Source organism: Zonotrichia albicollis, chromosome 1, assembly GCF_047830755.1.
Source record: "Zonotrichia albicollis isolate bZonAlb1 chromosome 1, bZonAlb1.hap1, whole genome shotgun sequence".
Classification (NCBI taxonomy): domain Eukaryota; kingdom Metazoa; phylum Chordata; class Aves; order Passeriformes; family Passerellidae; genus Zonotrichia; species Zonotrichia albicollis.
Genome location: NC_133819.1, coordinates 97,900,689 through 97,925,762, shown reverse-complemented (window position 1 = coordinate 97,925,762; position 25,074 = coordinate 97,900,689).

The following is a 25,074-nucleotide window of genomic DNA, read 5'->3' as shown; positions in this document are numbered from 1 at the left end:
CTGGCTTAGCATGTCCAAATTTCTTCATGACTAATTTGAAATGCATTATTCATACATCAATACCAATTTAAAAGTTCAAAAATTACACAATAAATGCGCATGTAAATATTTTGAAAAACAATTTTATTTCCTTTGTTTTAAACACATTTAAACTTACAGGTATTTTTCTGAAATATTTCTGGATCCAATGTAGTTCTGCTATCCATATTTATTATACAAATATTCTAGGATAAATAAACTTATTCTGTATGCAGCCTTGACTGTGATGTCAGAAATACAACTGTGTGTAATAACACAGTTTTGAAATCTTGTCTGCAAGTACATGGATAGGTTTTATGTTTACACTTCACAGTGAGGTTTTGGTACTTTCTTCGAGAATGTATAATAAATGATCAGGCTTTAATAAATATATTATTTTGAAATAAGATGCAATTTTACAACCACCATGTGATGTTAATGGATATATTTATTCTTCCGTAAAAATCAGTAGGACTTTTAACATTAACTATAATGGGAAAAGTGATGTACCTCATGCGTTTTGTCCAACTTTTCCTCATATTTCATGAGCAAATTCAGTGGGGGAAAATACACAGAAAGACAGAGAAACCTTTTTTTGGAGATTTCAGTGAAATAAGGTTGGCATAATCTTTATTTTTCTTTCGGAAAAAGGAAATGCAGCCTTCTCTTTACATAAGTGATTACCGTAACCCAATAAACATGACCTTATTTTACTCTTCACATAGTTAATAAGAATACTGATAGCTTTCTTATTTTTATCTTGGCTTTATTTTTTCTTTCTTGTTGTAACTTATAAAGGTAAATTATTACAAGGATTATATGTGAAGGGATAACAAGTATGGCCTAATATCTTGTATAGCTACAATACAGCTGAGTCCTTGTGATTCAGTAATACCTACATAAAGAGCCAGAGGAGTGAAACAACAACAGAGAAAAATTTTAAAAGGCCACAATCTGTTTCAAAGCCCACATCTATTGTGACTAAAGAGAAGTGAAGGTAAATGTCAGCCTTGTCCTGAGAAAAGGAATAGTGTAATGATTATCTATTCAAAATTCACACTTCTATAGTAACAGCTTGTTTTGAGACCAAAACAGGCCATTATACAATGTGGGATAGTGCTTGAGAGTTGCTTGCTTCCTTCCCAGTTCTGAAAGGTTCTGGTAATTGTAGAGGTCAGCATTAGAGACATAATAAATGCACTCCTTTTTCTGAGAAACCTTTCTGAAGAAAATATTTGAGGTATGGCTAAAATAGACTTTATAAATGTGTTAACTCTTATGTTTCAAGCTGACAGAGGCACAAATTTTTTTACTCCCTTGCCAAAGTGAAATGGTGAGATATCATTATTTTCATTAGTTGCTTAAAGTTCTGCTGACAGTTTTGGGGACTCTTACTTTTTGAAAATTTCTTTCTAATATTAATGCAGCATTATACTGAGTGTCAAGCTGTATTTTAAACTTCTGTAGAAGAACAAAAGCAAATGGATTCCTGAAAGACTGAGCAATTTTTTTGCTGGTTCTGAGCCTGGGACCCAGGTCCAATTTCTTCCTCTGCCTGAAGCAATTTACACTCATGTTTCTCTGTTCCCTGAAGAGTGCCCTCACTACGAGGCTATTCAGCCTTTTTGGTTAAGATCTGTCAAATTCTCTTGTTAAAGCTAATCAAAATCACACAGAAAAATCCTACTTTCTGATTAACACATGTGGGCTGTATCAGCTGAACTAAGCAAGTTAAGACAGCGCAACAGTGAAAGAAATGAGACTGACTTCCTCCCCTCTTTTATTGAGTGTGGCAAGGGAACATAAGAACAGCTTCCTAGACCAAAAGACTTATTTTGTACTGCAACACATTACCACCAGGGCAGTGGGTTGTGCCTCTCAGCTGCAGTGTTAATTGATATTCTAAAGTCAAGAAGTATTGATGTATAATGTACTTAAAGAATAATAGTGCCAGAATCTCCTTGTGATGCTGGCTTTGGGCATCCTTTTTGGATATGTAATATCACTTAATGATTATGTATTTTGTACGACATAAAGAAGGATTGAGATTAGGAAATACAGAAGCAGATGATTAGACCCAGGTCAGTGAAACCCAAGTACATTTAAATCCACTGAATGCTTCAATGAACACTTTCAGGGCATTCTATAATGATGATTCATGCCTCCCCACCTCATCGAAAACTAGTGAGACTTATGAACCTGCACACAGTTTTATTAATTATGAAGAAATTCGTAATTAATGAAATTATTTTTTATTTATCTTTAAGATTGAACTAATTCTCAGTCAACTCCATTAGATATGTCATTAGAGTTCAGTCAAATTTGATATTTCTTTAAGGCTTGGGTTGTGTTTCCAACTCATTTTAGCTTTTAGCATGGAAATTGGTCTTCTGAGGATCCTGCCATGAACAACACTCACAGACCATAAAATTTAATAAAATTTTTGAAGCTTGCAATGAGTGTTCAGTAATTGTCAATACATATTTTCAGAGTCATTCCATAAGTTTTGATAGACTCAGCTTTTTCATTCTGTGAGAAGAAAGGAATATCATTAAGATGTTAATGCTTGAGAAATACTTGATTCTGAAATTAAACTTGAACAACTGTAAAGTAACTGGAAAATATTAAAATAAACTGTGTTAAATGCCTTGCTAGAAACGTTCAAATTCCCTTTTCTTTTGTTAAAATTTTCTTAAGAGTTGCGATTAATGATTTTTCATGTTATATTGACAGATTGAGGAGCTTTTACATATTTCCTGAGATGCAGTTTGAATGTTCTGAATTTAAAAAGAAAAAAAAGTGTATTTTTTCATCTAAAATAATGTACTATTAAACTGTAAAAGTAAAATTTGCATAGCATAACATACTTTTATAAATCTGCATTTTTTGGGTTTTTTTCTTCCTAAGTAATGATCACACTCCATTTAACTATCTCAGTGGAAAGCCTTAAAACCAACAATGCTTTCAAACTCAGAAAATGAAGAATTAACTTATAATCTTTTGTGTAGCATGGGAATGTTTTTTTAAATTATGCCTATATTTACTTAGGTTTGTTGAGCAGATGTGAGATTAATTATATGTTTAAGTGCCTTGTTGAACAGAGTTCCATTTCTTGTTAAAATCAGATGCTTAAGTAAATGGCCATAAATGTGATTTAGGAACTTAATAATGTATTAAAGTATGAATGTGGTATGATTATTTTTATATAAAACATTTCTCTTTAGATTACCAGCACTAGTGATTCACAAACTGAGTTGTCCAGTTATTTGCACAGTTTCCTGTTTTTGTACAGAAAATCAATTTACCTCTAAGATATCTTCTCTGAATACTAAATAGTGGTAATATAAACAGATGAAAGAATGTCCTCAGGAAAGCTGGAAATTGAGGATTTTGAACTACAACAGCAACAGTAGTAAAAAACATGAAATTATGCATCATCTCACACAAACAAAGTTAAGTTTATGGTACTCAAGAGAAAATCTATGATTAAACCCGTTAAAAAAAAAATAAATAAAGAAAGTGACTTTCACTTGTTGCCCATTTCTTCAGGAAAGTGCCAGTAAGTGTTCTTTCCAGCTTGCCTGCAAGGGAGATGAAAGGCTCCTCAGATTAATTACTGCTCAGTTGTGACAGGCTTGGGAGACAGTTTCTATTCCAGAGCCTTTTTTTTCTTCTTTTTTTTTTTTTTTTTTTTTTAATGGTGGTTTTCCTTCATTTCTGTCTGATCTCTGACTCACCACTATGGAATGAAAAGAAAAGCTTTCTGCGCACTGCGCAGACTGCCACAAATGTTATCCTGATGGTAGCACATGATTAAATATACGTTTTTTTTCTTCGGCATTTGTATTGCTACTTGTAGCAGACCCTCAGCTGAATGGAGGAAGCCCAAGATCTCTCCCAAAGCCCCTTGACGTGCAGTGAAATATTGCTATTTGAATTAGACCCTAATCAGGAGCAGCAGAGAAAGTGACGTGTTTCAGAGCTGCCTTTTTTGTAGCCAATTACTCCAGGCTCCTAGTGTTCATGTCTTCCATGTACTTCCTTTAATTAGCACTTTATTAGTTTGGCTTCAGAGAGATGGTTCTGGAGAAAACTTTCCTGATGCTGCCAAACGGTCACAAGCAGGAGGTGATTAAATTTAGTCCTAAGCAATAGGCATCTGCATGAATTCTTTGAATCTCAGTTTGCTTTAAAATGATGTGCTCCCAATAATTTATGTCCAGAGGGATGTACTGGCAGTAAATAAATGTGAAAAACTGTTTCACAGTATTAGCACTGTCTACATGCTCTTCATTTTGATCTATTTTAATAATTGGATTCTTGACTCCTCCCCATTAAGATCAAGTTCATTTATGTTAATGGCGAATGAAATATTAAATGTAAGGGCCTAATTTTTAGTAGATTGGAAGGGGAAAAACGCAGCACTTTCTGTTCAGTAGAATTCTTTTTTATTGCTTCCATTATGAGTAGGTCTGTTGTCTTCATTTTACAGCTATTAACCCCAATATAGGCTTCAGAGACAATTATTAAAGAAGACTGTGCTAGTCAAGAGCAGCAAAACAATTGAATAAACACAGATGATTTAAGAGAACACAGACAGTGATATTTTCTCTGCTTCTTGAGAAATAGTAAATTCAGAAGATGATGTAGTTGTAAATCCTGTGGGTTCTGTTAAAGTGCAAATGATAGCAATGTCAATGAAAATTTTTGTATTTAGTAAAGGATAGATGGCTGGTTCTTTAGCCCATCAGATGCCAGCTGTGTGAAATGTCTCCAAGGGCAGGGGGCAGTTAATGAAGGCTGTCCGAGGGCAGATGGAAAGAAAGCACAAGTAGGGATACTTACTTAAATAGTATGGCCTTCATTCTACTTCTAAGTTACTGATATCAAGCAGAGGAATTTGCTTGGTTTTTTTTTTTTGTTTTGTTTTGGTTTTGGTTTTTGTTGTGTTTTGGTTTTTGTTTTTGTTTTTTAGATTGCCAAACCGTGTCAGCAGGTCTCTGCACAAGCAAAGCAGATCTTCTCCTGGGAATAAGGGTCTGAATTTCAGGGTCTCTGGGTGGCACTTACTGACAGCTGTTTCCTTTGTTACTATTGCTCCACATATTCCCTCACCAGAGTTGTAGTGTGGAGGATGCACAGCAGGATCACAGGATTCTAGTTCTGGAATACCCTTTTTGGCAATTTACTTAAATTTTTGAATGCTACTGCAGAAGCTTTTGGACACACTCTTCCCATCTAATTGCAGTGTTTTTTATGAATAGGCGACTCATGTCTGCCAGTTCACAATTATGAGTTTTGGCTGAAGTCACTGAAAAAAAGACGATTTGCTAACAATTTACAAGACCTGTCTCAGTGTTCATAGTTATACTATGGCCTAAGTGATTTAAACCAAACAAAATGGTAAAAGAATGCAACAACAGTCAACTTCAATAACTTTGTTTCTTAATTCATAGATAAATGAAAATTTTTTTAGAGCTAATGAAATCCATAAACAAATTAAGAACTTGATTCATTATCTTGTACATAAATTGCATGCATGAATTTAATAGACTCATCTGTCTGACACGGAGGTCAGCAACCTGTTCTGACATATGCCCTAGACAGTCATTTGTATCCGTTCCAAGGGAGTACAAAATGCAGTAGACGGCTAACCTAAGGGCACAGCCCTGTGTTTCTTTAAAAACACCTCTTGATTGTGCAGGAAGTGAGTAATGAAGACTTGTATCTTAATGGGAGCCAATAACATTTTTTTGTTTGTAGACAATGTCTTAGAAAGAATAGGAAAGAAAAGCTGATTTCAAAACAGCCAAAAGATGCTGCTTGTTCATATTGTATCTATTAAAAAGTAGTCTGCTTTTCTCCAAGAGAGTATATTTTTGTGAGACTCACAAAAAGTATAACAAAAACTCTAAACAGCCCAATTTTAATATCAGTCAATACCAATTTTGCAAAAATCTCAAACCTGAGTGTTTGTCCACTTTTTCTGATATCAGCATCATATAATGAATTCAGAGGCTTCTATTGCCACATGTCAGGTGTTTTCAGCTGGCTGGTGGCAAAATATCCCTGGAAATGAGGAAGGAGTAACATTTACCTGCATTCATCAAGGCCACCAATAGCCACTATGACTTGTTGAGGTTTGACAAAATCACTAATGCACTCTAGACAAAAAAATGTTGGTGTTGTCTCCAGTGCTCTCATGTTTCATAAGCGGGGCTGCTGCACTGTGCATGACTGGATCCACCAACAGACTTGTGAAAAGCAGACATGGATAGTTTCTGCACCCTCTCTGGTGCGTTTTAAAGCCACACAGTGTTTAATCTCTTTTGAACTGCAGTTGGTTGGGTTAGAATTGACTCTGATTGCAATATGATAGCTGCTCCCAAACCCTGAAAAGGAAACCAAGCACAAACCTATACACCCTTGTGAAGGCCTAGGTGAGTCCTGAAACTAAATTGCATTATGAAAAATTAAGGTGAAATTGTTTTCTTGTGTTGTATCTACTGTGTTACATGCAAGAAGTCTGTGAATGCACACAATGAAGAACACCAACAGAAATGTTTAGAAGGTATGAATAAACTGGATTGTGACTATTAAAGAAATGCTCTTTCTCTGTTCAGTTAAACCCATATTATACACTTTATTACTTCAGTTTACAGTGTTAGTCTTTACACTTTACATTCAACAGGAAAAGCACTTAAATTTCTAGATAACCTTCTGCCTATCTTCTGTCTGTCTGTCATTTCCATATAAACATTCTTTCCTTAAATCAGTTTCTGCCATTTCTGTTAGACAGGCAGAAAATATTTGATTTATTGGTGAAATGCATCTAATTTTAGGAGTAAAGAAAGATAAACAATACAGAAAACCAGCAATATCCCTAGAACAAGAAGAAAATTACTTTTTTCATTCAAAATGATGTGGTAATAGTTATTCTTCAAATTATGAAACCTGTTGGAATTTTTCCAAGGCACCAATTACTTGGCATGAAAGACAGTAGCTAAACAAATTGTCCATGGATCAAGGATGTATAATTGAATAGGACAGAGTATAATAGTTTTATGTATTAGCAGGAATCACAAAGTGTTTTTAAATACTTAGTCCTTTATAACTAAGATTTCAGTGTGTTAATATTTGTGAGTAGCAGGAAAAAATGTCATATATAAGTGAGAAAATACTTGTTATGACTAAAATGGGTATCTGGACAGAATAAATTTTAGGAGGTTTTATCTTTCTGATTTGTGTGATTCTGGATTTAGTCTTGTTTAATTTTGTTCTGCCAGACTCTTTTAAGAAAGTTATTAATTAAATTACATGAACTTCAAATAGATGAACTAATCTTTCCTTAGCTAGTCAAAATCGAGCACTAATAGTATATTACAAGGTGACTAAAATTCAATGGCTTCCTGAAATGAATTTCTGTCCATATTTGAAGTTAACATTGATCTAGATCTAAATGACTTTGATCTAATATGACTTTGAATCTTTTGAAGTAGCAACATCAAGTACTTACACAAGACAAAGAGACAATACTACACCAAAAATACTTGGTTATAAAGTTCAAAGCAAATTCTAGAAAGCATTCTAGAAAGCAACATATTGCAATAATTTTATCCATAATATTTTTTATCTGGCTGACTAAAAAATTGATTTTTTTATTATTTATTATATATGCATAAATTTTGTGCATTTATCATATTTATCCTTTCCAAAGGAGAGAATGAGCAGGAGAGAGCAAATGAAGTGCTTATTGCACTGTGTGGATTAACTATAGCTGTTTCTTCTGAGAGTTTAAGGTGATTTTCTTAAAATCAGAAGAGAAATGGAGAAATTAAATTCAGAAATAGCTTTCAGAATCTTTAGTCTTACTGCCAAATACATCACAGCCTTTTAAAAAAGCTTTTCCTTTCAGAAAATGGAAAAGATAAAGAGAATCTGTTGCTGCTTTTATTTAAAATCTCAAATGTAATATAAATTTTTGTCATTAAAACCAGGATTTTGTCAATTCAAGCATTATCATTATTTTTAATATGATGAAAAGTAATGAAAAATGATGGACCTGTTTTATAATTTCTGCAATAAGAAAATTTTTATTTCTTTCTAGTTTGATGAATTTTTTGTTTCTTATAAAACCAATCTTAAAAACAGAATAAGAATTTATTTCAGATTATTTGTCACTGGAGCTATGTTTGACTAAAAAAGAAACATAATCCTTGGGATTCCAGCCATATGAATAACTGGTGTCTGCCAGAAAGCATGAATAATGACATTTAATTTTTGAATATTTCCCCACAAAATTACTTGAGATTTACAGTATTACATAATACAGAAATAAGTCATTGTGAGAACTACATTTTAATTGTATCAAAAGGCATAAAAAATGTTCATTGTGAATAATCTTTTCTAAAAGATACAATCAGTTTTAGTGTGTAATCTCTTTTTTCAGCTTATGAAAAAGGTCCACTAATAAGAAAGGAAACAGAACCTTTAAATATGAACTCATTTAAATGAATGCCTAATTTTTAACCTTATTTGAAATTTTAAGGTTTTTTCTAATTTTTTTTTTCACTTTCTCTTTTATCTGTCTGGTTCCCTAGTTATGACATTAAATCTTGATTGGCTCTGAGGAAATCCATTCTTTTGGGGATGTCTCTTGGTCGGCTTCATTTAGTGACTAAGTTCATCACACAGTTTCTCACTAGGTAACAAGAAAGAGAAATAATGAAAGGAGCCACATGCAAGAGCAAGTACAGAAGAAAAAACATCACCATCTGGAAGTGAGACACCTCAGCTCAACCCAAAAGAATCCACATCTTCACTTTCAAGTAACACCATTACATACACCAAAATTATAAAAGGAAATACCTAAAGCTCATACTAGCAGGAAAGTGGCATTGACTAAAGTGAGAAGCAAGTGGCAATGACCACAGATTTTAGGTGACAGCACAAGCATGGTTATCATCTTTCAGAAGGGAAAAAAAGAAGTATTAAATGAGTGTCTAAAAAATACAAAGACGAATGTCAAAAGAACTGTAAGAAGACCATATCTCATTCATATAGGATTTTCCCTCAATTTTGTAGAAAACAATATTTTCTGTATAATATTGAGTTGGAGTCTTTTTGTCAGAATTTTCTTCAAAAAACAGTGTTGGAGAAGGAGAATAACTTTTTATGTCAGGTTCTGGAGGGGCAAAGACAAAAATAAAAAGGAGGAAATAGGTAATTAAAATCTCCTGACTGAGGAGTGTAAAGCATGTTGTACAATTACAAACTACTACCAGTTTAATACCCAGAGGTTGCAGATGGATTTCCTCACTGATGTTTCAAGGACTACCCTTTTTTGCATAAAACATTAAAACTCTTGCCTGATTCCTCCATGGTCTGCTTAGCATGACTTGAGGGAATGTACAGCTGCTTCAAAATGTTTTTCCTACAATAATACATTTGCAAAATGATCTGGAAATTTTATGTTTCCTCCTCCTCCTGCTCCTCCTCCTCTTCCTTCTTCTCTTCTTGCTCCTCTCCATGGGGTGCAGTTCTTATGAATAACCTGCTCCAGTGTGGGTCCCCCAAGAGTTATAATTCCTGCCAGCAAACTTGCTCCTGTGCGAGCTTCACTCCAAGGGCTGCAGTTCCTGCCAGGACCCTTCTCCAGGGAAGGTTCTCTACATTTTTAACAAATATTACCCTACAACAGATATTCACAGAGCTTAGCTACTGCATCTGGTCAAGGTACTCCAATAACTGCATCATGGACAGGTAGACACCATGGGCAGTTTGAGTGCGTCCTGCTGAAAAATGTGTGGCTATAAACAAAAAGTGTACTGGAGGAATTGTCTGCTGGACTGGGAAGGGTGCCTGAGGTGATACACATCTGAAGGCTGCTGCTGCTTCTCTTCCAAGCTGAACACTTGGAAGAGGTTATTACTTTCCTCTCTTTTGCTTTCTCTCTTGATCTCTCATTTTCATTTCTTTTTTTCTTATTCCCTCTCAGACTCATAGGAAGTGTGCCATGAACTTATCAGTTTGGATATATTCACAATAATTTATGTATTTGACATCATTGTGGATGGGCACAGCACGCAGTGCAGCTGAAAGCTGCACTGAGAAGCTTTGGTACTATTTGAATACGAGGCATTCATTTGACTCGACTCAAAATTCATGTGTAACTTTACAGACATTCCCTTCAGAGAGTCATATATGCTGTGGAGTATCACAGCATATTAAATTCTTCCAGCTCCTAATAGTAAACAAGACATCCTATACAATACATTTGAACTATTCACAGTATCTTTATGTTTTATCATAAAAATGAAAATTATTTCCTGTTAGAATTGCCCTTACCTATTCTCAAGAGAAACCTAGTGGAAGTTTAGTTCTTGAATCAAACTGGTCGATCCAAAAATTTCCAGAAAAAGGTACAATGAGCAATGTTTGACTGCATTTCAGTTATTTACTTGGGCCCCTTGCAATTCTGAACCTATGACTCTTTATGAATTGCAACAAGTACCAATAAGTGATTGAAACATTTGTATTCATTAAAAAAAAGAAAAGTTGGCACTAAAACAGGTGTTCCACCTGAAACACCTATTTTCTTTCCCCCTTCCTTTTGTTTATTTTTCAGATTTTGGTTGAAAAACTAACAGAGAAAAATCAGTACATTCATTATTTTCACCAACCATAGGAAAGGATCTAGCTTTTCCTTAGACATTTATGTTTACACATCCAATAAATTTTTATTTTTAGTTGTCGGAGGTTGGAATAGCTTTTCAGATTTTTTAAATAAATTGAAAAAAGCGTTAAATGTAGTTTGTGAAAGGTTTTGATGAGGGGCAAAAGGAAATAAGCTAAACAGTGCTCATGTTAGTATTTAAGTATCTGTCTTTTACAGTCAATATTGCTAATTTTAAATGATTTAAAATGTATCTGTCTCTTGTACAGATCTCTGGTCCCTTTTCAGGTGAAATTAATATATTGATACAGTATTTTTGGACTGAATTGTTATTTTTCTTGCCCTGCAAAGTTGTAATATATGGAAAATACTGCAGACTTCTATTCCCATGTGACCTATTGAGTACATGAAATATTGAGAGTCTTTGGCTTGCATTTTAATAGCTTGCATCTAACCTACATTTGTCAGGCATTTGCTTGTGTGTTCAAATTGAATAGTGGTGTTTTTAATTGTGATTTAATCAGAGAAGAATAAAATACTGAGCCGCTCAATGCCCATTTTTCACACACAACTTTATATTTAGTGGATAAAAATGTTGCCATAAAAGTCAACTTCTAGGTTTCTAAGGTTTGTAATAATTTCCAAACATCGGAAAAATGGCTGGAAGCTACTTGGAGAATCTGAGAAAATAAAAGTAGCTTCTATGAAAAAATGTCCTAATTTCTCCAATTTCTGGTTTTGTATTAGTTCAGATGCGGTTGGTTCAGCTACCCAGATTTTCACTGAGATGCTGCAGCCGGCTCAGTAACACTGCTGGTATTCTGCCTCACCATGTTACACATCTTTTTGCTGAGACACAGCCCATTTCCTGTTTTGGTATCATCACAAAATATATTTGGAAGTGCTAGGTGTGTTTAACATTAATTTTCTTAACCCAAACAGCTCTTACTATTTTTAGTAGTTTAAGATATAGATAACCAAGAGGTGGCAGCAGTCCATCCTGCATTTACTGTTTTATCATTACAAGTACATGCTTGCCTTTCGTTGATAGTCTCAATTATTTCAAATCAGATACATGAAATATTTTTAACTTTTCAATTGCCTGGTGTTCTGAGTATTCGATCAAAGTCTCAAAGGTCTCTGTCAGAAGTAGAGAAAAGTAAGTATCTCCTTTAAAGGCTTCAGGATCTGAAGGCTGTGAAACAAGTGCTTTCAAAGATTGTGTTAGTGTGACTGAGATCAGGCTAAGCCTTTAGGTCCTCATGCACAGTGGGAGGCCACTGAGGTTAGTTCAGTTGGTTGGTGCTGATAACACAGATGTTGTGGGTTTGATCCCCATTATGGACTGTTCCCTTCAGAGTTGGACTCAATGATCCTTTTAGGTCCCTTCCACCCCAGAATATTCTGCAATTCTGTGACAAGTTTATCCTGTTTTCCCTAATTTAAGTATCCCCATTTGGAGCTTGTTGTGTGAGTACATGCAGTTCTGTGGCTTTGTGAGGTCCTTGTGCCAAAAAACCCACTCAAGTATCAGGGTTAAGAATGATTATTGCTTATGATTATTCCTAAAATTATCCCATGATACCCACAGGGGATGGCATGGAAGAGAAACAAAGATGGCCAGCGGACAATAGGGTCTATGTCAGACAATAAAGAATGAGTTTTTCTCTTCCCAGTTTTTCTCTGTAGTGCTTAGAAGGGCAGTTTGTGGCTGGAAAAGCAAAAGTTTCCCTGTTTTTTCTCCAGTATTTCTGCTTTTCAATGAGCACTTGGCTGAGCGTGAAGAAGGGTTTCACATGGGGAACCAGATGGTGTGAAGAGCAGAGCAAAGCTGGCTTAGATAGGTGAGAACTGCCAGAGAGGTTTTTTTATCTCATAAAGAAGCTCACACTCCAACGGGGAAACAAGGTGACAGGCTGGACTTTTTCCTAAAACATATAATTCTTCCCTTTGGCTTTTGTAAATTGAGGACTTGATAGATGAGCCTTAAGGAAAAAGTCAGATCTGTCCTCCATTAGAGGATTCTGGAGGATGACAAAACTGTTCCCATGTGCAGGAACCTAAAGACCATAACTAACATTCTCAAAGCACTGTCAAAGCCACAGCAGGAACTTGCCATAAAAAAAGCCACCACAGGAACTTGAGATAGCAAACAGGAAGAAGGTTATTCCAGGTGTGATGGAGGTGAAGGTTTGGTTAGCACATCAGACAAAAATTCCCACTGTGCAGACTTTCACAACGTATTCAGTGTGATAATTAACAGGCTTAACCAAGATTAGCTACTTCCCTAGGCTGTTTCTCTGGTAAAAATTAGTTTTATCCATATCTTCAGAAATCTAGTCAGAAATAAACTGATTTTATTTGTTTCCTGAGGAAAAGCCTCTGAGGAACAGATGATGCAGCAGCTGCCAAGTCACAGTCAAAAGAGAGGTAGTTATACAGTCCCTAAAAAAAGAAATGGTCTTTGCTTTGTGATGGGAAAGGTCCAGGACAGTCACACAAAGGTCATTGGGTTGTTTTAAACATTGATCACAGATGATGAGGAAAAAATTCAATAAACCATTAAAACAGGAAGGCAGGATAGAAAGAGGAAATGAAGGGTAAGTTAATTCTAGATACTGGAATTTTTTATAAGGAGTTGCACAATAGCTTCAGGTTGCATATATATGTGTCAATATAAATATAAACATAAACAATATAAATATATATTCAGGTTAGCTAGCATGATGATTATCTGCAAATAAAAGTTGGAAGGAGCACCTGAACTACCAACCTGTCAGTCTCATCTCAGTGCCAGGGAAGGCTCCGGAATGGATTATCCTGAGTGCCGTCACAACGCCATGCAGTACTACTCGCTGGGGGAAGGGTGGTTGGAAACATGCCTGGCAGAAAAGGACCTTGTGTCAACAAGCAACTGATCACAAGGTGACAAAGTGCCCATGTGGCCAATGGCATCCTGGTTTCTGTCAGGAATAATGTGGCCAGCAGAACCAGAGAAGTGATTTTCCCTTTGTACAATGGCTCAACTGTACTCATCACTGGTGAGGCCACACCTCAAATTCTATGTCCAATTTCTTCATGTCAAAAAATATTGAGGTAGTAGAGTATGTCCAGAGAAGGGCATTGAAACTGAGGAAGGGTCTAGAGAGTAAATCATATGAGCAGTGGTTGAGGGAGATGGGGTTGTTTAGCCTGAGAAAAGGAGGCTAAGGGGAGACCTTATCACTCCCTCCTCAAGTCCCTAAAAGGAGGATGTAGTCAGGTGTGGGTCAGTCTTCTCCCAGGCAGGGACAGTCTCCCTGGTGACAGGACAAGAGGAAATGGCTATATCAGGGAAGGTTTTGTTCCTGATTGTTACACATCAGGAAGAATTTCTTCACTAAACAGGTGATCAAGGATTGGAAAGGGCTGCCCAGGGAAGTGGTGGAATCACCATCCCTGGTAGCATTCAGGAAATGACATGGCACACTATGCCACTATGGTTTAGTTAACATGCTGGTGTTAGGTCAAAGGTTGGCCTCAGCTATCTTTAAGGTCTTTTCCCACCTTAATGATTCTGTCATTCTATGATATAGCTCACATTATATTTGGCTCAGGCTGTGAAATGAGAAAAACTAGCGAGTCGTTGCTGGAAGTAGATAATTCAAGTTATCTGGCATAGTTACACTTTGGCAATTTGATTTTTTCTCTGGTTAGTATTAGTATAAAGCACTCACTTCCTACACAGTTTAGGTGGGTACCTGAGGCATGGGGAAATTTATTCATTTCTGCTTAGGGCCAGACCAGCTCCTTACAGAACATGATAGTACAGTCTGTGACACCATGACTCCTAGAGCAGAGGTGTCTGCATAGGGCATGGGACAAGAAGGCCGAATTTGGGCCATGGAGTGCTAAAACCTGTAGTGAGAAGCTGAGTCTAACATTTGCACCCTCATCTTCTGCATACATAAACTTAGAGAGGCCAGGAACTGCAGGAGTAGGCAATAACTGTGCTGTGTAAAGCTACTGCAGTACAGACTTTCTTCCAACAGTGCCTGCCAGTACCAGGCTTGCCTTTTCACAGGCAGGGAGTTATGAGAGGAGAGGGCTCATGTACTTGTGTTTGTGTTCCTGACAGCACTCTCCACAGACATGTATTGTTAAAAAATCTCACAGTAAGTCAGGATTTAATTTGTTCAGGGCTACCTTGGTTATTTCACATTAAAATTGGGGCTTGTTTAGTTAAGGTTATTAATGGTGATGTGTGAAATCATAAAGCAATATAAAATCTCCACCTGCAGAAGGTAAATCAGTGGTTTATATCTGCTAAATTTTATCCTTTTTTTCAGGGCTGGATTATGGGTCACAGTAGGTGGAGACCAGCTGTGTGATCAAAATATTGTAGCCTTGGCTCACAGCAGGTTTTCTCTTCCTTTTCTGAGTTTCTCTGGATGGAGATTTATTAGAATGGAAGCTGTCCACAAGATCAGAACCATTAAAGTAGGAATCATGACTTGCACTGTGTAAGTTACTGCAAATAGCTCCCAGTAGAATTAATAAGGTTGTGGCTTAAGTAAAACACGAAGTTCTTCATGATATGTTTTTCTGCTAGTTTTTTGGGAAAAATAAATTTGGATCAAATTGAAATGAGAGTTTCTTTTTCAGCCTGTGTTTTTAAATTCACACATTTTAAAATTTGTACTTTAAAGATATGTGTAAGGTAATACCTTTATGTCTTCAGATGGTTATAAATGCAAATTGCCATTTTTCCATATCAAATTAATTCCTATTTTTTTTCTTAACTAGGTTTCTTTAGAATTTTAAACTACATTAAAAATAAAATCACTACTTATTTTTGCAATACCTTTGCCAAAACAGTGGTATTAAAATGGCAATAGAGTTCATATTATCACAAGTATTATTAACCATCAAATCCTATTCCACAGGGAGCATGCGATGAAACAGTATTCATCTGATACCTAATGATAATCCTATACAAATATTCTGATGTGTTTGCTGTAGCATGTTTATGATCTTGTTGTGTCTGGTCCAAGTTTCCTGACATTCTGAGTACCCCTTTGGGGAAACATGACATCTTGCAGTAATGTACCCTGTGCATGTCAAAAAACATCGCCAATCTGCTTCTGCTACTCTGAGTTATAAAACTGGATGAGCAGGCTGCTCATTTTTCAACATATGCAGGATGGTGATGTTTACAATACCAGCTGGAAAAGCAAGTACTTGTACAAAACAGTGCATGGAGACAACAGAACAGGAGGAAGAAATGAAAATAAAATAGAGAGCCCCACACTCAAATTTTATATATGAAGCAAACCCCAAAAATAGGAGAAAGGTCTCTGCTAGCATTCCCAAGCCTTACAGGCCAAAATAAAATGTATCTGAAACACTTAAGGTTATGAAACATTTAAAGAGTGCAAATATTGCTAGCTCCAGGTTTCCCTGTTCATTAAAGGCAGCCCCTGTAAAAAGCCCCACTCTCCCTCCAAAAAACAACCAAATCAATCCAAAACCTGCATGAGAAAAAAAAAGGAAAATAATAGTAAGAAATAAAATAACTACTTGGAAAATATATAAAATAGAATGTGACCTGGTAAGCTTCATGGGGTTTCTTTACCAAACATTAGACAATAAACTGCTAGATAAGGTAAATAAAATCTTGTAAGTCTTTGAAGTAAGTCAAGTCCAGAGGGTTTGATGATTTCAGCAGTGGATCACAAGTTCAGCTGGTTCAACTAAGGATCAGCTCTAGATTGCTTAAGTATAAAATAGGTAATGAAAAAGTTTGTTCTGGTATGGTTATATTCCTTAGAATATTTCTACAGGCTCATCTGTAGAAATCTTCCCAGAGATTTCTATACTTCACAAAGCCTACTATCTTTATATTACTCTAAGAATATTTAGAAAGAACATAAAAGAACATTGATATAATATTTTGTGAAAAAATGACATTAAACTGCATGTGATTTTCAGCAGCTATCCAGTATTTAGATAACAAAAGAAGTCAGAGTAAAAACTTCTGTCTTAAACAGCTTTTTCTCCAGCTTCTGTATATAAAATGACACATAAATTATCTCCTGAGTGATACATGTTCCCTTTGTTAGTCTAATTTTTGGCTATACATCTCTTTTTTTGTTGTCATTGTTCTGAACTTAATTAGAAAGAAAATATGGCACATGCATTAAATTTACAGTGCTAACAATTTGAATTCAGTGGAATGCTTAGGAACCTGTGTAGGCATAGACCTGTCTGCCCTCTGTCTTCCTCACTTATAGAGACTTCCCTCTGTACTGCAGCAGAAATCTCCTTTTCATGGTTCAAGGCTACAGTGTAAGTCAAGCTGCCAAAGGAAAAAGAAAAAGAAGCAAATGGACTAGGATAATATATTCCTTAGCATAGCTCTAAGTTGTTGCTATTTTGTTGTGAGTTTCGTTTATTCGTTTGGGTTTTTTTATTTCAGCAGTTAATTTTCTTCACAGTAGCCAGTATGGTTTTGTAGTTTTGATTTGTGCTGGAAACAGTGTTGATAACACAGGGGTGTTTCCATTATTGCTTAGCTCAAGCGGGTCATGGCCTTTTCTGCTCATTGCTGCATCCTGCCAGTGAGGAGGATGAGGGTGCACAAGGAGCTGGGAGGGAACACAGCCAGGAGAACTGATCCCAATGGACCAAAGTGACCTTCCTTGCCATATGACACCACACTCTGCATATAAAACCGGGGGAAGAAAGACAAAGGGTGGGTTGTTGGGAATTTTGATGTCTTTCTTCCTGAGTCACTGTTATGTATGATGGCACTCTGCTTTCCCGGAAATGCCTGAACACCTGCCTGCCCAAGGGAAGTGGTGAATGAATTACTTGTTTTATTTTGCTTGCATGCAAGGCTTTTGCTTTCCCTATTAATCTGTATTTATCTCAACTCATGAGCTTGAGTTGTGTCACTTGCACTCTTCCGACTCTTTCCCTGGTCCCACTGGGGCTGGGGACGAGAGTGAGCGGCTGTGTTGGATTCAGCTGTCAGATGGGGCTAAACCTTGACACACAGCTAAAAACAAACTAGATATTTACTGCAGCATTTAATAGCAGATTTTGCAAGTTAGGAGGGAAATGTTAAGCATGTCCTGTGCAAGAAAGTGGCCTCTTAAATTTTAGAATAATGGAATGTCTTAGGAAAAAAAAAGAATTGCTTAGCGCATTTTGAAAGCCCAAGAACTTTATGCTATATCTGAATGAAGAATTAGGCTTCTAATTTAAAAACAAATATAAAAGTACCACAAGTCTATCAACCATATATAATATGTTGAACGTTGCAGAAATTATTCTTCTGAATTGTAATTGTCAAAGCACTTGATCCTACACCACCACCTTTGGAAACACAAGTATCAGCAGAGTAAAACCAAGCTATTGTCATTCAGAGACAATCTTAACATCAGTCTCTATGGGATAATGTAAAAACTGGGGTCATCTTTTGGACCTGCAGTTCAAAAAAATTGTACAACTCTTCATAGGAGTATTTTCCCTGTTGCATTCTGCAAAAATACTATAAAATAAACCCCTCAGATAATTAATATTTTGTCTTTGCTCTAAATGAATGAATATGCAGCTATCAAAAAACACTGAAAATGCGAAAACATCAATCAAGTGGTCTTTAAAATATATAGCTTTAGGAATCAATTTGTCTTTTTGAAGTGGGAATAGGATGGACATTTGAGATAAAAGAGAAATAGGAAAATATATATTTTCTTTTTTTAAACTTATTTATGAAACCAAGAACTACATGGAGAGATTCAGTACAGTTGTGTAGATTAGTTAGAAAAATATTGACTGCAATTCAAGTTCATACTCCATACTTCATAATCTATCAATAGAATATTTAGACACAATGGTCACTGAATCAAAGTAAGAATGTTGGTTTTGACTTTGCATCAAAACTATCCCTGAAAAGGAAAGATGATATATAATATGTTATAAAAATATATTTTCTTTATTTTCTGTTTTTCTTAGGATGTCTCAAGACAAGATAAAGAGTAAGAACAATGGAATCAGATATCAACCCAAAGGAAATATATAGAAAGTCATCAGTTTTGTAGAAAATTCATGACTTTAGGAAAATATGGGTCATTAGTTCTAGAATTTAAAACTAAACACATAGAATTTTAAATTTATAAAGCTGAGAAAAACTTGTCTCTTGCAGCAGTAAGTTCTCAGGGTTGTCTGTCACCCAGCAATCCAGTGGCACATCCTGGAATATTCTCTGTATTTTTCCCTGTATCATGAAAATAGGTCATTAGCCCAGTGGAGGCACTTGAGGTAAAACAAAACTAGTGATCAAGAACCCTAACATCAGACTCCTTAAAGTGTTACTGTTTTTATGAACAAAGAAAAGAAGTATTATAGTTTAAGGTCTGCAATCCATATGAATATTTGCATGTAAACGTTTTGAAAATATTTATGACCATTTTATATTTCTTCCTGTGATTACTTTCAGGATTTTTACAGAAATATTTGTAGGATCAGATATGAACATTGTTTTTTTCCTAGTGCAAAAGCCAAAAAGATATCTTGATTATATAGCATATTTTGCTGATGAGTAGGAGTCAGAAGAAAATACGAGTATTTTTAAAATGATTTGATATAGACTTTTGTGCCCTGTGTGAAAAGCAATTAGAGTTTACTAGTTGACTGATAGTTCTATAAACTGCTTGTAAAATATGAAGTAAAATATAAAGTAAGACTTCCATCTTTTCATTTATAATGGTAAACTGTTATAATACCATGAACAAAAATGAATCAAAACCCTATCCTTGCTTAAAATGCTGTCAGAAATAAATTACTGATCATATAATGAAAAGCATAGAAGAAAGGCTTATAGGAAATTTAATTAATATCATAATTTAAGGCTTATAAGAAATAAATATAATTAAACAGTGAAGAATTAGTTCTCTTTTTTTTTAAGCACAATTCACAGGTTAGATTTTGTTCTTATTCTGTACTTCCACAAATAGCAGTAATTCAGTCAAATTCCACCAATGCAGCCTACAATGGAACAAGATGAAGACTGTAAAAAATTGCTGGTTATATATAATATATATATAACCTGACTTAATATGAGAGATGTAACTTACTGCCTTAAACTTTACATGGAATGCAAAACAGAGTAGGCACTGCATAAACAACGTAAGAAACCTCTAATGTTTAATCATCTCATTGGGCACAAAAAAATTCTTTACAATATCCCACAATCTCACCTCCAAAAGAGAAAATGGAAGATATAAAGATGGTGGCCTGTAACTGACATATTTTAACTTTATACTTTATATGTATATATACTGTGTATACTATATATATATATATATGTATATGCTATTATACATATGTGTGAAAATATTTGCATATCTATTCCCATTTTGCTTTCCTATGGAAAATTTTGCAAGTCAGTATGGCTGTAGCTGAAAGATTAGACAAATGTACTCAGAGAAGGAAAACAGAACATGTTGAGGAAAAGGGAAGCAAGGTGAAAAACAAAGGTCAAAATCCATAATTTTAAGAATTAAAGGGGCTCTTAAAACACTAAAGATTTGAAAAGAAGGCATAGAAGGAGTTAAGGCATTTTTATTCTGAAAGCAGTAAAGACATAATTAAAATTTACGAGGGAGGGCCAAGGTCTTTGATCCATCTTACTGCTGCAATATCAATTAATGCCTTGTCAGGAAGCAGTTCTATTCTTTTCAACTTCATTAAAAAAGAGTCATGGTTAATGTTCCAAAGCTACTTTTTTTTTTTCTTAAAAATAATTTTGAATCATTAAATGTATTTTGCTAAAAAAATACAACATAAACTGGGAGGATTTTCAGTGGAATAAAAGAAACATTCCTTTGGTTTAAATTGAGATTATTTTATTCAGAATTTTTATTTTAAAAACCTTTGTTTCTAAATTTTTCTTAGTTTTCGCACAAAATTTAAAAAAGGGGTTTTTTTAAGAAAAAGAAAATTTACTGGATTTTTTCTAATTGTAATATCTGTACCTCTTCCCTGTGAAAAACCTATTTTTGAGAACATTACAGTAATACAGATGATTTTTTTAAAGTATGAAAAAAAAAACCTCTTTAGTGAACATTCTGACATTTTCCAAAGTCATGAAAATTAAAATTTTATTTGTCTAATTTTGGTATGTCAGGTAAATAACAAATCTTCCTGTCCTAAGACAGTACTACTACAGTATCACTGTACTGTCGAAGAAACCACGCTAAAATGATCAGGAGGAAGGAAAGAGTGATCTATGTGGCACAGCTGTCAGTCTTTGAGTTCTGAGGTTTAATAGTTCCTATATTACAGTTATCTATTTCACTATACAGTTTTTAATCCAAGGAGTTGAGCTCCTTGTAGCTGGCACTTAGGAAGCAGTTCTGACTGCTCAAGTTTCACATTCTATTCATGATGTATAATTATTAAGTCTAACATTCTGTGAGACAAGAAGACATTTTATAAGGTAATAGGAAAATACATGACTACTACCAGGTATCAGTGCATCAGTACCTTTATTATTGTTTGCTGATGTATAATTAGCACTGCTAATAATAATGACAGAAATTTTATCCCGTGTTTAGTGAAAAGTATCTGCAAAGGTTGACAGGAAAACTTACAAATGATCTAGTACTGGAGGGCAGATCTTTATGAATAGTAACTTTGTTTGAGCATTGATAAGTGATGGGAGTTTGGAAACACCCTCCTTGAGGAAATGGAATACCAAAGCAAGTGGGATGAGCCCCAGGGCGTGCAGGAGGCTGCTGAGCTGTGAGATGTCTCAGTGTTCCACACAGTTAGGTTTTATTTTCCAACTTATGAAGCAATCACTTTGATTCACCAGATTATTGTAACTCTCTTCATTACAGTTGCATCCTATCTCCTCAAGTACTGGTGATGCATTTCTTTAATGGTACTTAAAACCTTTATGTGCTGACTTCTGTATATATGGCAATTTTACTCACATCTTAGAATAATGGAGATAAAATAGATATCAAAATTAAAATATCCCACAGCTTCACAGAAAGTCAAGACATATGGTACCTCACACCTATTTTATGGCTTAATCATCCACTATGCTGCAACCACAGAGAATATAGACTAGAACCAATAATAAGTTTAATAATTATGGCCTAAGAAGACAAGCATTAAAAAGCTAGATATGCTGCATTTGATATTCACAAGGGCCATACCATGAAAATCAGGAGGGTGGAACTCTTCAGACATTCTCTTCAATTCTCATTTGAATACAAGCTAGAGAAATGCCTTGCACTTAAAAGAGTGATTTTCTTGGCAAAGGAGATGTGTGCTACAGCCTGTATTCCAGTAATACCTGTCCTTTTCATTAAAATGGTTTTTGCCCCTGAAACTGGGCTGCAAAGACTTTTTATAGCAATAGATTTTCTGCTGTTGATATGCTGTTTGAGTTCTTTACTCTCTGTGCATCAGATGGCTGTTTCATAGACATCATACTTTCTGCAGGACTGTTCCATTTTGAAAGCAGGGAACAGTAAGAATTAAAGCAAATTTCTGTAAGATTAAGTGGAAAAAGAAAGAACATAAAATAAAAAGGAAAATCCAAATACACTTTTAAAATTCAACAGAAGTTATTTAATTATTAAAATTATGGTAATGGGCCCGAGGGTGCGCACATTGCCTATGTGTGTAAATTAAATCAAATAAATAACAAAGAATTTCAATTTGAGACAAATAAGAAATTTCCATTCCACCTGTTTCATTAAGATATAAAATAAGATACAAACTTTTACCACTAAATTAATTTTTTCTTTGCCACTCAAATAGAAAATAGAGAGCACATTTTCCAAAGAAGCAGCTACATTAACATCCATGAGTAATATTATTGGGATATTAAGGAACACAAGTGGGATATTGGGATATTAAGGAACAAATTCATAAGAGAGAGAAAGCAATAGAGAATTAGTAACATTAAAACCAAAGACATTTTAACCACTAAGATATTGTGAGTACTGCATTAAAAGTAGAAACGCAGTTTCAAAATAGAGTGATTAATCTAGATCTGATTCTTGTTTTTTCAATATCATCATTTTTATCTGAAAAAGTATTTTTTTCTATACTCAAAGGTTAATATTTCTGTTGGCAGAAGAAACTTGCAATTTTTGTTGTATTTCCATTTTCTTCGTGAGTGCTATACCTTATTCAATAGACCATTTTGATTTTTTTTTTTAATTGCTTGTTGTTGTTACTGTTTGTTTTGTGTGGGATTTTGGGGATTGTGTGTTTGGTTTGGTTTGGGTGTAAGTTTTTACCTGGCCTGAATATTTAACCAAAAAAAAAAAAAAAGACTATTTTTAGGTATGCAAAACATCACCGGGTGCTTTGAAGCTCCCAGTGCCTAGTAGTGTTTCTGAGACTGTAATCCTGGCCAGCACTTTGCAGAAAGTAGACATATCGGTCAACTTGGTCCTGGATGCAGATCTGAGTGTGCATCTCTATGTGGGCTTAGAAAGCTATGCTTACACTAAGCAAAACCTAATTTCATTACATTTCCCAGGGACTTCTGTGTTCTGGACAGGAGTCATTCAGGAGCTACCTTTGGCCTTCCATCATTTTTGCAACTACCACCAAAGTCAAAAGATTTATTTTCAGGGACATGAAATTGTAGAAGTGTTACTTGCAATACTGACATCAACACCAAAGTCAGTGTGTCTTTTCTTTTCTTTCTTCACAGAAGGGGAGCCTGAAAAAGCAGCTAACATCAGAGTCTGATCTGATTGATCTCAGTAAGAATAAAGTTTGATCAAATTCAATTGGGAATTTGAATGTGACTGTCATCAAGTTAGAAATGACTACACCTACCTATAGGAACAAAAGATCATAGGGTAGTTCCAGCTGGTAGGCTGCTCAGCAGTCTCCAGACCTACCTCCTGTTCTCAGCAGGACCAGCTCTGAGGTCTGTCCTGGTTGCTCAGGGCTTTTATCTAGATGGGTCTTGAAACTTCCACAGAGAATGCATCACCTCTCTGGGCTGCCTGTCCCACTGTGCCCTGTCCTCAGGGGAGAAAAGCTTTTCCTTACATGCTGTCACAACTGCTCTTGTTCCAGTTATTTCTTGTCCTCTCACAGTACATCAGCATCAAGAGCCCAAAGCTGTCTCCTCAACAGCCTCCTCACAGCTGTTGAGGCATTGCTGTAAGGTGCCCCTGAAGATACCCTTTCTCCAGGCTGAACAATTCCTACCCCTTCAACCACACCACCCAGTGCCAGCTCTACAGCTTCCCTCCCCACAGTCCCCCCACCCCTGCAATGCCTTGGTGTCTCTCCTGAACCTTTTCCAGTTAGCTGAAGCCTTTCTTGCATTGGGGTCCCAAATACCACCATATTCAGGAGCAGAGCTTGATGCCAGGGATATACTCCTGCTGTGTCCTGTCTCTGGATAATTGTCTGGGAAACACTAGCTGTAATTTTTCACAGCCTCGAAACCAAAACCACTGCCATGATCATGTGGTGCTCTGAACACCACATGGACTTGAGCCTCATACAGACAGCACACAAAGTTCTGTATAGCTGTAGATTTAGTCTCTAAATACCAATATGCTCTTTAAGCATTTTTCTTCCCAGAAATTGTGCAGCTGCCACAGAAATTGTCTTGGTTAGAGAACAGTGCCAGTAACACCAAGGCTGTCCCTGTATGGACCATTCACTTAAGAGTTGGACTTTATGATCCTAGTGGGTCCCTTCCAACTCAGAATATTCTGTTATTCTCTTTCTGGAATACCGGAATAATTAAGTCAATCAAGCATGTAAAAAACACAGTATCTGTATGGGAGCGCTAGGTACGTTATATTAAAAATATATTTATGAAACTTGATAGTCAGTTTATGCCTGTCTTGGGCTCTCAGCTTCCTGTGAGTGGGCCTGCAAGGCAATCCAGAATGTCCAGTTCCTTGCAGACAGGATTGCTTGAGTTACCATTACCCCACCCAGGTCAAATTCTGGTAAAGCACGAGATCCTTGAGTATATACTGAGTTATAGATATATCTGCCGTATGAAGGTCCAGTACACTGATCACCAAAGCTAAAAGATTAAAATGTGTCTACATGTGCTGTACTGTGCAGTAAGGATAAGGAGTTTTAAATCCCTGCATGACATTAGTGTGAGAATGGCATGTGACTTCATTAACAGATTTATATGCTTATCACTATCTCCCAGGAACTGTTTAATCAAAGACAGATCTCTGAGACACCTTTCTCTTTGTTCTACAATACTCTGGGGGCAGCAGGATGTTCAGGCTTGTATTTTCACTCATCATTCTGAGCAATAGTGGCACAATCTCATCAGAGCACCCTTGCCTTTTTAGGACTTCCTGACACTAAATATTATT